Below are 15,510 nucleotides of genomic sequence, written 5' to 3'. Positions count from 1 at the left end.
AGTAGAGACAGCTCCTGCTTTATAAAGATGTGATATAGAGGAGGTCAGGCTAAATGCAACAATCCTGTCTGGACTTAAATACTATGAATCTATGAAAAGATCATTTATTTTATTCAGTGTCTCGTAACTAAATGATTATGCTCACCCTTCCTCCTAGCACATCACTATCGGTGACAGATTCACAAAATAATACTGCTCCAGACAGAATGAAAGATAATATGCTCCAAAAAAAAGAAAAAAAAAAATCTACAGTATTTAGATATTACTACCAGGAGGCAAAAAGATATTATTCATTTTGGTCTTGTATTGGACAGCAACATCTGCATCAAAACAGATGCATTTTCAAAATAGCAATAAAAAATTACCCAGCAGAAATATGTCAGATGCTGTATCAGGTGTATTGCATTATTTCCATGCAGCTGGAGTTCTACATTCAATATCCTAGTTCCCTGGATCAGGAAAAAAGTTCTTTCCCTTTGTTCCCTTATGAGCTTGGATCTGGGATACTGGATGATAATCTAAATATTTAAACTATTATTCAAGTCTTTAATCAATTCTACTAAACAGTCTTTCTGGACATATTCCAATATAAAATAAAATGCTTTGTGCTGTAGTGGAAGAATTACTGCTATTAAAGGATTTAATCCTAAATATACCACAGCACATTTTTTTATACATCAGGCAGAGTCTGAAGGGCTGCTATTTTTATCAGGTTTGTATTTTACAGATAAGCATTAACTGCAGATTACAGGATTGGTTCGCACCAGGTTTCCCCGCTGTACAAAGGTAGAGCTTTGCAGAACCAGCAGAGCTAGACAGTTCTTAGCTAAAAGTACTGCAGGTTTAAATATCATTACCATATTTTCATACTTGTCTCTCTGATTAGCCTTTTCACGGTAGCAACTTTCCCTGTTGCTAGGACAGATTCACTGGCAACCCAAGGAGAGGTCTATAACAGCTGGAAAGACAAAAGGCAATCACAGACGACGGGCGCGAATGCGTTGGGCTTGGTGATACGCAGCCTGTGAGAGCCACCCGCAGAACCCCTGCCCCACGGGGCACGGAAAAGCCCTGGGCAGGGAGAACACGAGGGGTCCAGCTACTCGGATGCCGTTAGAGACGTTCCCAAAGACAGCGGTGACACCCGTGTCGCCAGAACCACGGATGGCGTTAGGCTACGGGAAAACAACGCGTCCATCAAACTAGCTGCCGTAAAATAGAGTTTGAACTTCTTTTGGCAGCGTCCTGGAGGGAAGTATAGCAGCAAATGCACCGTGTGAAAATAAAAGCTGAGAGAAGAGGGAGGATTTTATTTCAGAGAGGTGTTCAGGGCAGAAAGCAGGGTTATTCACAGCCCTTGTTCGTCTTGCTGGCTGCCCACGATAATCAGAGAAGGGAGGTAATATGGGAAGCTAGGAATGATGAATGCAGCGATTTGAAAATATTTGCAAGCATCTCCTTCAGTCTCACTAGGAAATAATTGTTGTGGCAGTTTGGAGCTATTTGGGAGCAAAATACATTTAAGTGAAAGCGAAAGGGAGGAAAAATGATATTCACAAAGCTATCGAAGGATTCGGGTAAGAGCTATTGGCCTGTGTAGAGAACGGATACCAGAGAGCAATAAAGAAATGATTGGAAGAGAAAGCACTGGGTGGGGGGCGGGAAATAATCAAAAACCTCAGTAAAGGAGTTGGAGACAGGAATCTGGTTTTATGAAGGAAGCACTGAAGGAGAAAAGAGCAAGCCCAGAGGAAGCCACTGTCAAATATTTAAGAGCAGAGAATGATGGATTGAAGAAGATTCCTGATGGATGCAAAAGGAAAAAAGTTCTCAGATGTTACTTCAGAAAAGGGATATACAGCTGAAAGTAGGTGAACCTGCAGCGCAGAGGAGGGGATGGGATTAGTTCTGAATCCTTCTGCAAACTGCCTTTTTAAGGTAGCAGTGAAATACCTGACTGTAAACAACATGGCTCACAAGCAAGACACTAACAGGCTTGTGTTTACAGTGATGTTTTTCAGGACATCTCCCTTTGATGCAGGCTGGTTACCTCCTTTTCGAAGCAGCAGGAATGCTTGCCTATAGAGACAGCTGAAGACATTTTTATTGCTCTCTCACCCAGGTCTGCTCCAGTGAGCTCTAGATAAGGTACAGCAGAAGCAATGACAGTGCTCCCCCAGAACATGGCTTGCACTGGGGATACTGGAGCCAGGACAGGTTTGCTGAATTGGCCTCTGAAGAAAAGGCTTTGGTTAGGCACCTGGCAGAAAGCACTGGTGACAAACTAAAAAGGAATTACTCTAAACTGCATCTTCAAAGAGAAAGGACAAAATTGTCCACCAACTGAAACTAAAAAGCAGGTGAGTCACTGGAGGAGATGAGTGTTTGCTTTAATTCACCATCTTTCATACTCCAGAGGTTATTTCTCTCCAAATGAGAACAGGCTTGTGCTGAAGCATCAGCTCTTAACTCTGAAATAGTGGTTTCAAATCCTGGCTTTGCTGCATGGTTTTCCCAGAGCAGTGAACATAATGCATCTCACCCCGTGCTTCATTTTCCACATGCAAAAAAACCCCACTCGCACATCTACATTTACTTTTCAGGGCTCTGGGAGAAGACTGGACACCACAGGGGGGTTGGGCTGAAGAATCTGACGTCCAGATTGACAGAAAGCCAAGTGAAGGATGGATATAAAAAGCAGTAGCCCTATTTGAGTCAGTAAGAGTTGGTGCTACAGGAATGACTTATTTTTCATCTCAATGGCAATACCATAAAAACCTTTCTGACCAAGCCGAAACTTTTGATTTTAGAGTACCTGACAAAGTGTGCTGAGTTGGAAGAGCAGTTCCAACAGAGCAGTTCCAACCGCTAAAACAGTTTTACCCCTCCTCATCCATCCCCTCCCAAACAGGTTTTGAGAAGGAACTCATATTTCCACAACAGGGAAAGCCTGTGCCTGCTGCTCATGAATTCAGCTCCCGTATTACAAATGGTCTGACATCAACAGGATGAAATTCAGTAAAGACACAAAGAGAAATCAAACACAAAAACATGAGTCATGGATAACTGGTTCGGCAGAATTACTGCAGAAATGGAGGTTATTACAGACCAACTGAATCTGAATTGCTACCATCATGCTGTACACACAAGGTTGATCTTTCTTTGGGATGCACTAGCAGAGGCGTTACACGCAGGACATGGGAGATGAACATTCTGCTCTACACACAGTTGAGAGATCTCAGCCAGAATATTGCAACCAGATTTGTGCATCACACCAAGAAAAACGTGGAGACTTTGGAGATGGTTCAGAGAAGATCAACAAGAACCATAAGAAGTACGGACAAACATGATTTACAGGAAATGTTTGAAACAACTGGGTTAATTTTCACATAGAACCAGAGTCAGGCATTGCCTGACTATAAGGCAAACAGGGTATCAGTCTCTAAATAGGTAAAAGCAGAAAATAATTGATAAAAAGACTAGATAAACATCTTTCCATGCTAGACAGACCTGTTTCTGCCATGGAGCAGGGGATGGACTAGCTCTTGACCTCTAAAGTGCACTCCAAGCTTAAATATAGCAACATGTATCATAGGATGTACTAGTGAAATAAAGTGTCTTATTTTTTAAATACTGTGAAATAACATAAAGTAAATCTCAAAGCTACTAATACACTGAAAAAAACCCCCTACCAAGACAGTATCTCTGTACATGTTGGGCATACATATTAGGACATACAGGTACATTGCTTGATAAAACATCAAAATCAATTATACTCAAAAATACTGTTTGTCTCAGCAATTGCATTTCTTGTAAACACATTTAAGGATTGATTCAATAATCAATCCTCGATTCATCCAATGAAACTGTAGCCAGGAATATGCATGTTGACCACAAGGAAATTTGCTTAACCCCATTCAGCTAATAACTGCTTTCTAGCTTGAAGCTTGATATCTTTATAAAATTTTAGCTAGCAGAGCAGCAGACGTTATTCCTACTTTCCATGCAAATGCATAATCCTTTTCTGAAGGCTACTAAGCTCTTTGCCACCAAAATCAGTGGAACTCCAGCTGTTTACGTCGGATCTGCGAAAGGCTTTGAAGATGAAAAGAACTGTGCAAGTGCTAAGTGTAGCTACTTTGGCAAGGAATCTAGACCAGAAACACAGGCTGTTACACACAGATCCTATTGTTTCCCATCAAAAGTCATCTTCATCAGCATAAAGGCATAAGCCAGCAAAACCCAGGCAGTCTGATAAAAAAGAGGGGTGGGGAATCATTTAAGATCCTGTAGTCATTTCCCTAGGATACTTTCAGAGCCACTCATAGCAGAAGGGTACAGCAAAACTTTACTTTGTGTCCGTTACTAATCTTTTCTTTTATCAACTCTTAACTTTTTTTTTTTAAATAATTATTTTTAGTTGTTCTGACCTGGGTTTTGATCAGTCACTAGGTCAGGCTACTATTTGGGGGACTCCCCAGCAACATCAATTTATACAGATGAACAGGGAAGGGGTATGGAGGTTGAGGTGAAGAGGCTGTTTGTAAAGAACAGCTCAAGGTGAGCAAGCAAAAATACGGGGTGGAAAGAATGTTCTGAAGAACCCAGAGCACAGCAGGTGAAAGAGCCCTAGAGAAGCTTCCTGGCACAAATAAGAGAGAGCAGATGCACAGGGTTTTTGTATGGTTTGTTTGGGGGGGTGTTGGTTTTTGGGGGTTTTTTTTTGGGGGGGGGGGATGTTTAGACAAAGGAGTCAAAGTCTCAAAGTCTTGAAAAAAGTCCAAAAGAGGAAAAGGTAGAAAAAAATGGCATTGGAAACACATGCTACAAGCAGGTAGGGAATCCATAGCTAAGGTGCTGTACAAACAAATTGCTCAAGAAATGTAAATAAAAGCAGAGTAAACAACGAAAAGAAAGAAAGGCATTGGGGAAAAGGTGAAAGAAATACCTGCAGATAAACAGGCTGGGTTTAGGGCAGTACTCAGGAAAAACATACCAACATACTATTTTAAGACAGATCTCAGAAAAATCTGCAGGATTCAACTGAACTTGCTGTAATAATTTCATAGAATTTGAGAAGGCTCTGACAGCATCGCACAGAAAGCAAAAGATGGTGAATTCTGCAAACTTGTGATATCCCAAGAGATTGATCAAGCTGACAGAAAACATTTACAGCAAGTCATCACGTGTGGCAACACTGGACAAGATGATGATGGAATGGTTAAGGATGACTACGGAAGTCAGACAAGGACGCATGCTACGTCCAGATTTATTTCTACTGGTAGCTGAAGCTATGAGGCTTTAGCTTAACAACAGCTTTAGCTTGGAAAGAAGAAACAGAAAAAACTGAGCCACATGAAAAGGCTGTTGATCCATAAGTAAAACTCACTTCATGCCATGGATCACAGGGACTTTATAGAGAATAACTGAAAAAGTGAATGAGAAGACCATAAAACTCAATCTAGGAATTACTAGAAGACAACAAAAAATATGGCTGTAGGTTCAGGTATACCAAAACCCTGCAGGCTCTGAGGACTCCAAGTGGAGAATGGGAATTGTGAAGATGCTGGAAAGAGAAGGATCATACCTGTTGCTACTGACTGCAAACCAACCAAAAATATTACAAGATCTATCATGTCAAAGCTATTTTTTACAAAACTCGTAACTGAAGCAACTCAGCAGGCTGGAATATGAGGGAAGCAAGTGAAGAAAAGTAATTGGCTGCAGAAATTACTTTCGGTAAATGGTAACGAATTACACGGAATAACAAAGTTTAATGATGCAGAGTGGTAGGATGTCTTATTTCATGTCTGTTGTTGCTGTTGTGTTAATGGACACACTTCACATCCAAGTTTGTGGAGCACAGAGTTAAACAAACTAGCCAAGCAACATCTAGCTTAAGCTTTCCAGTGTATAAAATAAAATAAAATGCAGTGTCACAGAAACATGGACTTGAGCCAAAGCTCCCTGGGGCCAGAAATGCTCAGCACACTCCTGCAGGTCTCTGCAAACCCCAGACCCAAAGAAGAGCACAGATAATCTGCTGTTCTGAGAGAACTGACCACATTAGTCATTCATGGATTCAGATTATTGCCCAGAAAAACAGCCACTGTGCATTTACACAGTCTTTTCACCATTTCCCATCTTGTAATTGATCATCTTATGTAGGGGGTCAGGAGAATTTCAGTGAACTCCTCTGACAGCAGAAGGCCAAGGTATTCAGTATAGACCTCTGCGACTGCTAGAAGCATGGATCTAATTTTTCCAAGACCAACTTCCTCTCCTCCATGTGTCTTTGCAGTCTTCTCGGAGAGCATTCGAAAGGGTCAGGAGATCTGCTTCCTAGGGAAGCAATCGGCAGACAAGGCCAGCATGGTTTCCTCATCCCCTCCACCCCATCACGCATTTGCAGGCTGCACGGTGTGGTGGGCTATGAGGGACCTAACGTCATCCTGCTTTGTCTTTCTCTTAGATCCCCATCTCAAAAAGATGCAAAGGGCTGCCCTGGATCCACACATCCTAACAGCTCTTGCTAAAACCAAACAAAACATGGGGGGAGAGGGGAGAAAAGTAAACTTTAAAGCAAAGGCTCGCTGCTATGGTGAATTTCCAAACACTATGTGAGTCACTTAGAGGAAGTTTCTACATGCTTATGTCTTCCAGCTCAAATACTGTAATTAAATTACCTTAACTACTGACTGGAAAAAGCTTTATTATTGCAATAGCTAGGTCTGAAGATGAATCACATTGCCATTATACACCGCAGGTGGTTTATCACAGAAGTCACCTGATCGCCTTTTAGGACAGGTGGCATTTACTAAGAGAAAAACATGCTTTTTAATGTCTGTCTAAGCAAAAGATGCAATCCCAACTGTTGTCCATTCTCAAAAAAAATACCCTGAGAAGGCAACATTTAAAGGGGAGAGACAGACTGCAAAGCTATTCTGACACTAGTGATTAATTCCTAAGAATTTAAGTCTGTTTCGCTTTACAAAAAGAGATGAAAAACCCAGCAGCCCATTACCAATATCTTTTGCTGCTGAATTAGTGTTGTTCACAGTAAGATTTTCTTTGAGCACAGCTGAAGAATGGGCCATGTATGATCAAAGATGTGGTCATACTACTGTAACAGAATATGCCATAAACCAGACAGAAAATAAAGGCATAATGCAAAACTGTGCATTCTATTTTAACAAACATTTCTGGGGGAGTTTTTGAAGCAGGCTCTGCTTCCATGCCATCAGCAAAAGCAATCTAATTTTCTAAATGGCTCAGCAACCAGAGTGTTGAGATCTTTTGTTATTCTGGCCAAATTAACCCAAAAGACATTGCTGGGTATTGAACACTTTTAAAAGTGTGGTTAAGGGATCAGAATGCTTCTCTCATATGCCTTTAACAGCGAAGGCTACTACATCCAGTTTTACAAAGGGCCAGATGGGGCAGTCCCTACAGAGAGTAGAAGTGCCATGAGTAGCAGCACTGAACTTGGGACTAGTCAACTGAGCCCTCAATCAGTATGAATGAGGGCTAATGCTGTGGTAGGTCAAATATGGGTTTTTTTCCTCCTGCTTCACCAAAGAAGCCACTGGAGAAATGACAGCCCTTGGCGTTCTGATCTCTTACCCGTGTTTTGTCTCATGTAATGGTACTTATGCCTGTTCTTTCTTTTTCTGTAGAGAACTGATATTATTAAACAAGAACAAGTCATGTACAAAAATGTTCCTTAAAAAGGCAAGAATTAGCCACCCTTGGAAACACAATAAGAGAGGAATGTGAATAACACAGCATTTCCTGTGGCTTGTATACTTATCTCATACCATAATGATCAAGTGGCTTACTTGTCTATACCCGTTACAAAAGGGATTCTTTGCATTTTCACGTGGTTCTGCTGTACAACCAACCACACAGTTTTACTACTTTGTCTTAGCTATTTTGGTGCTTAGATACTCAAATCCTTTCCCCTTCCCCCCAGTAAGTAAATTTTCCAGGCTAAAGTTCAAAGTAAATTCCAATGTGATTATATAAACACATGCATACTGTAGATTGACATCATACAATACTATTCTTTGTTGCTGGATTTTTATTTTTTTTCTTTTTAGTTTGCAACAAGTTCTGTATGCCTGGCTTGCTTCCCTAAAATAGTAGCTTATGACACCCTACTGAATAAGATAGCACTGTATTTATTCCTCTGGCCGTTTGGATTTCACAGGAAAAAAGTTCATGATTTAATTCATTAAAATAGAATTACAAAGGAAAAATAAGAGTAACAGACCTTATGAATCTCCCTGTTTATTAATGCAGGTGATTAGTGGAGTGGAGAGAAAGCAGGTTTATATGTTTCAGTCCATCACAACTGTGAAATTGAACTGTAAATGGTACCTAGTGCAGTCAAGTGAAACAGACACCATGCTGGGAGTTAATGGAAATGTGGAGAGCTTTTCTTTTTAACAAAGTACTCGAGCAATTATCCCAGCACACCCACAGTGAAATGAGATAAAGTTAGTCTGTGCATTACAAAGGCTGTTAACTGCAAAATAAATTTACTGACAGCCATTGGGAACCTTTCGTTCATTGTTCCTTTTTCTGCACCTATTAGCTAAAAATGACAAACGGCATCAGTGGGAATAAACAGCCAGCGCTTTGTGGGGTGGGACATTTGTTATGGACATACACTAGCAAACAGCCATTTGCTCAAGGTTATAGATACTACTTAACCCAGAACACAAATAAATAGTTCAAGGAAGTAATATGCTTCATTGTCATACTCACCTGGGAAAGAGGAGGGGTTTGGGGAGCGATCTGAAGCGGCCTTGTTCTGCCACTCCGGTATGGCAAGCACTAAGTGCTTCTGACAGCCCCGCTTTGCTGTCAGGGCTTTGTGTTGACGTTAACCTTTTACAGTGATAGTAAAAATACATCGGATCTTCCTCCCAGACTCAGCTTTCCCATCACTTCCCTGGCCGGCTGTAGCACCAAAGAGTGAAGGTCATGTTTGAGGCGTTAGCTGCTTCGGTGTAGAATTGAACTCCGGGGACAAACAGGATGAACGGCAAGTCCCGCTTGCCCTCTAAAACCTACCCTCGTCCGCATGCTTAATAAAGATCTCCTTCCTCCAGCTCCACCTGCTCCCCCAGCAGCAACGCGACCACACCAGCGTGTCCAATGGTAAATATTGATCTCTTGGGGCAGAACTCACCCCCGTGTGCACGGTCAGGCAGAAAGCCCTGCCCGGCTGTGCGCAGCCTCTCACCCCCCCCCCCATCCAAAGGGGAGCTTTGGTGGATGAACCGTGCAGGTGAAAACACAACCACTCCTTCAGTCGGGAACCTGAAAGGAGCTTTACTTTCTAAGCAGAAAAAGAAAGCCTCAAGCAGACACTGAGGGAGAAAGGCTACCCGTATAGAATATATTCATCAATGACCACAATGGTTTTCTATAGATTCTCCATTTAAGGGAAAATCCTTCCCTTTCAGAAATTCATTAGAAAGCACCACTGGTGTGTTACAGGTTACATACCACAGGAGACCAACCTCAGCATTTTATGAGAAACCCACTAGAGCAGCCAACATAGGAATGATGTTAAAATATTTTGAAAAAGCAAGCAATTTAAGTATCAAGTGCAACTTCTGTTTTACAAAGTCCTGTATTGCTAGTGAGGACTGTGCTTCGGCCTCTTTGACATATCTTGTTGTGATACCTAAAGTAGCAGCATACTATTTGGTTTTTATCGTGCTATTTTGAAAGCAGCTCAAATGCAAGCCAGCATCAAATACAGTACGTTGACCCAAAGTCAAGCCACGTTTTATGTAATACCAACGACATCTCTTACGGCAGTATAATCTAGTTCCTATTTGCATTTCCAGTGCAGATGAAAGAGAGGGCTATTTACTCACAACTCTTCCGTTGCTATTCCTGGTCTCTGTGCTGGAGCATCACTCTGTTCAGCAGGTGTATTGACGTCCCTAATTCTCTCTTCTGGAGCTCATTGCCATGGTTCGTTGCTATTAGCCTCCGTTACTCAACCTCTGAAAGCACCCCTCCCTTCTTTTCAGGGAGGTATGATTTGAAGATCTGTATCTTTTGGCCTCACAGCTATTATCTGTGGCTGTCAGTCAGACAACAGAAGCTGAAATCAAAATAACCAATGCTACCTCCATAGCAGACCTGTTACTGTCACTTTTTCCCAACTTTTATTCAACATAATAAAAATTTATTTTATTTCCCCTACTTATGTGTCTTATATAAGCATCCTATGCAGCCCTAGCACAGCTGCATCACAAACCAACGTACTCTCCATCCCCTCCACAACCTTAATCCTAATCCCAGCAAATAAGAGCCTGTTAACTCTGGGAACTGCACTGACTTCAGCCTTCCTGAGCCATACACAGGCAAAGCCGTCCTCACATAGATCCTCACCGCAGAGAAGGGACACTGTATTTTGCAACAACGGTTAGACATGAAGCCAACCTGGACCCTGGGGAAGTCACTATTTCATCCCGCCCAGAGCTGCTAATGCATATGTACTGGCTCATCTCTCTGCCTTGCGGCATTTCCATTTCTTTGCATGTCTGTCAGATTCTTTCCATGTTGCTTTTCCTTTGCTGTGCAGTGTAGCAAGATGCCAGCTTTCTATTTTTTGCACCGTGTGCACTCTGGATCTAACATTATGCTTAAGATGCTATCAAGTAGCCAAATGTGACACGTTTTCAAGGTTGGCCTCAAGGTGGCTATCTCAGGGAGTAAGCCTTTCAATCACAATCAAATACCAATCAAACAAAAATAGATGAGGGCTGACAGCAGGCTGGCATTATTATACTGTCTATTTCCAGCTGGTTTAGTTCAGGATGTTTTTATCAAGTGAGTCTCCAGCTCACCTCACTAGTATGCAAGGAAGGTGGGAGGAAAAGTGGTTGTACAAAAATGGAATAGTTAGTGATTTATAGCTGAAAGAAAACTAAGACAATGGTTTCCCTGATTTATTAGATGTAATTGTGCCTCTAGCATCATCATAAGACAAAGCAAATCCTAAAGATAAAATCAATCTGGGGGAGGAGTGGGGACCCACAGCTGCAAAGGCATCATTTCAAGATGCAGCTTTTCTCCCTCCCCTTGCATAAACATTACATCAAAATTATTGTAAAACCGCAGCTACCCAAATGGCACTCATTGGGTCCTCATGCACAGCACAAAGCTCACTATTGACTTCAAAAGGAACAGAAAGATACTGAGAATTTTTACCTTCAGTTTGCAGAGCCGATATAGATCAGGGAGATTTGTAGACTTTGATCTTCCCTTATTTAATTAAAGTCAGATGGAGCCCAGCTGAAATGTGAAGTTTCAGCTTCAGCAGGGGACTCTATGGCCCAGCAGAATTTTTGCCAGTCTTTCATCTCCTTCGATCAAAGCTTCCTGTCCTGACCCAGCTGATGTCAAATTATTCCGATCTGATCCTGGTGAAGAACTGTCTTTTTATTTGTGATGGGGACTTCCTATGAACATCACAAAGGCATCTCACATGGAGGAGCTACACTGTTGTTTACCGTGCAAGCTTCAAAATACATTTAGAAGAAAACAGACTTTGACTGCTCTACAATCCAGTAAGGACCACAGCCAGAGCCCTTTAAATACAGGGAGAAGAGCATATATCTTGGATCAAGGTCTAATATAGGCTCCAATCTTTCACTGACTTGTTGCTAATTTTTGCACCTGTAAGGAATCAAAACAGTGATTTTGAGTGTAGCTGGCCTACGGATAAATGAGAGGATAAATGAGAAGTTTTAGCTTCTTATTAAATAATTGGGCTCAGCTTTCACAAATTCATCATTTCACCTGAACATATTATAGATGATTCTAACACTGCCTGTTCTCCAAAATGTTATCTCTACGTGCTGTCTTCTGTCCTGCTTGTTTGTCTCACTTTCAGCAGAGAGAAATGTTGGTGTCACAGGGACAGAACTGTTGTAGCCCACAAAGCATAACACATGATTACAAAGCAATATTTACATCTTTGAAAAGAAACACCACCAACCCATAGGTCCCACGCAAAGCCCTGAGTCCACAAAGAGCTCTGCAGCCCGTTGCTCTGGCTGCGTGTGCAAAGTCCCATTAATTCAGGGGGACTTTCCCATGCAAGTTCCTTCTGGGCACGCAAGTAAAGTCTGGGTCTCACGCACAGTCCCCTCATTCTTTAGTGGAGGAGCACAGCCCTATTACCGTGGCTACCAAAACCCACCAAATGTCATGGCTGTGGCTACCCGTGGCTGAAAGACTACTCTTATGATCCAGACTGATTTAACTTGATCTCAGCAGGCTTGTAACAGCCTACAAGGGCCATGGAGACATGAGGTGGGAAAGACACTCGCATTACGGTATTGACCAGCCAAACAACATTCAGGTGCCTGAGGAACTTGGTTGCTCCAGTTAATTACCAGGGAAATTAGGAGCACCTTACCACTGACCACATACAAAGTCAAGGCTCTGGTTGAAGGTATCAAAATTACCTGCCTGAATTTTAGGGGTCTGAAGATCACTTGTTACTAGTAAGGGTCTGTGTTAATGCTGCTCTAACTAGTGGGATTTGGACCCAAGTTTGCTGATGACCTGACAACTGGTCCCTTCTTCCAGGGGCAGGATCTTAGAGTTTCCCCAAAGTAGATGTATCAGTGGGAGTTAAATGTCACCATCTACCTTTGGCTGATTAAACCATGTTTTTCTACAGCTGATACAATTGTAAGAGTGCACCGTGCTGATCAGGCACACATTTTGCACAAAATGTCACGCATGTTTATTATTAGATTAAGCTGCAGTAGGTTTAATTTTAGATCTTTTGATTCAAGTGGTGCAATGAAGATTAAATGTTAGGCATTATTAAAGATGCAGATGTGGTTATATTGAATTATAAACCTCATTAAGTGTAATGTCCTAGACAGGCTTGTGAGATAAGCTACAAAGGACTTCCTTACTTCATTCTAAAGTTATTAAAATATTAGAAGGTAAATCTAATCATAAAAACATTATGATAGAATGAAACTGATACTTTAAAAACCTTATTACAAAAGACTATATTTCTTTCATGTATAATTACTTCCCTCTCAGTTTAGATTGCTGGATTGATATTAAAATGCAAGTATTTTTCCTCTTTTGAACACACATAAAAAGCAAATACAATGGAGCCAAATTTTGTCACTGCTTTCAGTGCCTGAGCCTTGAAAGGTCCTCCTCCCCATTGTCAGGCTTTTAGTTCTCATCAACATTAAAGTTATCCACTCGTGATTATATCTGGTAGCAAGGCCATCCCCACTTGCATGGATGAGTGGTTGAGACACAGCTATCACAGGAAATACATGATGAGATTTTGGAATGTCTGAGGTGGCTGAATTTAGAGAAGAGACCAACAACATGGAACTGGAAGAGATTCATGAAAAAATAAAGGCACAGAAAGAGGATTCTCAGATCTTCTCATCAACTCCTTTAACATCAGTCAATTGCTATAGCCCTCTCTTTTGTAGTAGAAGAGCAGAGGGTACGCAGTGAAACTTGAAAGGGCAAAAAGGAGAAAAGTTTAGAATTGATGAAACAAATTTTTTTATGAAGCATATAATGAACTTTGGGGATTCATTGCTATGAGATATGGAGGTTCCCTATCATCCCACATCAAAAGATTCCCTATCGGCATGGATAGTAGAATTTCACCATGTCATTGGTGAAGACAAATGATCTATAAGAAATAAAAGCATTGCTGGCCCAGAGCATCAACCCACCAGTGACGGAGAGGTAGGGAAAAAACTCTCCTGTGGGAATTCCGTAATTGCACTGCCTAGCGCTTCCCTCGCAAGGGTTTTGCTCTGGCTCTTACTATCAAGACCAAGATGTTGCTCTGACCCAGCAGGGCAATTGCAGATCTTTCACCCCATGGGAAGGTACAAACCATCTCACACCGCATCAGGACTTTCACAGATTTTGTCAAAACCCTCTCGAAAGCTGTAGCCAAGTTCTGATGAGGTTCTCACTGCTTCTGCTAAGTGTTACCCCATTGCAAGGCAAGGCTGAGCTATGCTAAAGCCATCACCTGATTCTTAGGTTTTGCAGATGGGCAGCTTCTCCTTCCCAACTTAAAGGACATAAACTGTTTGTCCTAGCCCGGACCGCCTCTAAAAAAAGCCCATAAAATCCTTCAGTTCAAGATCCATGTCTTCTAAACAGGGCTTTCTTCTATTTCCCCATTAAACTGTGGCAACTCTTTGACTGCACTAGATAAAGGCCATTCTAATACACTGCAAATGTGGAGATAGTGATACTACTTCTCATTTGCTAAATGACTGCATTTGTAATGTAAGAATTTAAGAGCATTTTCTATAGGTGCATTATGTCAACTGAATGAATTAAGTGACCACAATGGATTTGATCCATGATAAGATATTTGAATTTGCTCGTTTGCAAGACTTGCTAGATCAGATAACCTGATTTGTCTCTCAGCATATAGAGCAGGTCTCTTTTCAGATAAAGCTGGGGAAAAAGTACCAATTGATTCGATTGCATTATATTTTACACTAGATGTTCCTTTTGGGATTCTTGTAAAAGCTGGCATTGATTTATAGCTATCTGTCATTGACTCAAGGCACTTGATGTCAAAAATGGCAAGATAAAAAAGCTTGTTTTACAAATAAAGCTTTAAGAGCGAGCTACAGCAATGATTTTTGTAAAGTAGGCAATCACATTCTAGTGTGTTAGGATTTGAATATTGCAGCTGTTACGAGAATTTGAAAACAAAACATGAAGATACCTCACTGCCACTAGGAAAGGAATTGAGGAACTGGGAAAGCAAGACTTGTAGCAGAATATCCAAATCTTTTTTTATATTTTCCAGTAGAGAGTTACAAATTCGCCTGCTTCTTTTCAGCTGTTTTTCTGTGTGACAGGCTAAACAATTTTAGGACAGGGAGTTTCTCCTATACTTAAACCACATTGTAGTTAGCACTAATTTTTGTATCAAGAAGAATAAAACAACAGGATTTAAAGGGAAATATTAGATTACTTGTGAGGGTTTCTGAGAAACAGCATGGATGGATATTTTTATCTTCATTTCCTTGTCTTTTGCAATTTTAATTTGAGAAAATGCACACGCTGTGAAATGTTCAGTTAAATATTTCATTGTTAGTGCATACTGCAGAAAGAAAAAAAACGATATTAATACTCTAAAGATCAGTTCTGTATTTGTTTTGGTGGGTAATTTGTTAGTGTAAACTGAAAAAAAAAAAAATAATCAAGATTCCTACTGAGGGCAGACACTCTAAAAGAAGGCAAAAAGTAATAAAGCACCATAATGAATTCAGATGCTGCAGACAGAACTACTAAATAAAATACACAAATAGGGCAGCTAGAACTGTTGCCTTTTCTTCTGCTCTATAAACATAGGTCTGCAGAACTTAGATTGCTTCCGTAGCTGGAAGTAATAGCAGCTCCTATATCCTCACTGAGCAAAACCAGTCATGACAACATGATCTCTCGCAC

General features: G+C 41.1%; 1 protein-coding gene across 4 annotated transcripts in view; it reads right to left on the bottom strand.

The window, feature by feature from the left end:
• LOC115348602 overlaps window positions 1–15,510 on the bottom strand; it is a 125,582-nt gene that overhangs the window by 41,008 nt on the left and 69,064 nt on the right. The window lies entirely within an intron of this gene.

This window comes from Aquila chrysaetos, chromosome 11 (assembly GCF_900496995.4).
Source record: "Aquila chrysaetos chrysaetos chromosome 11, bAquChr1.4, whole genome shotgun sequence".
Taxonomy (NCBI): Eukaryota; Metazoa; Chordata; class Aves; order Accipitriformes; family Accipitridae; genus Aquila; species Aquila chrysaetos.
The sequence above is the reverse complement of the archived record's forward strand: the minus strand, read 5'-3'. Positions and strand labels throughout refer to the sequence as shown.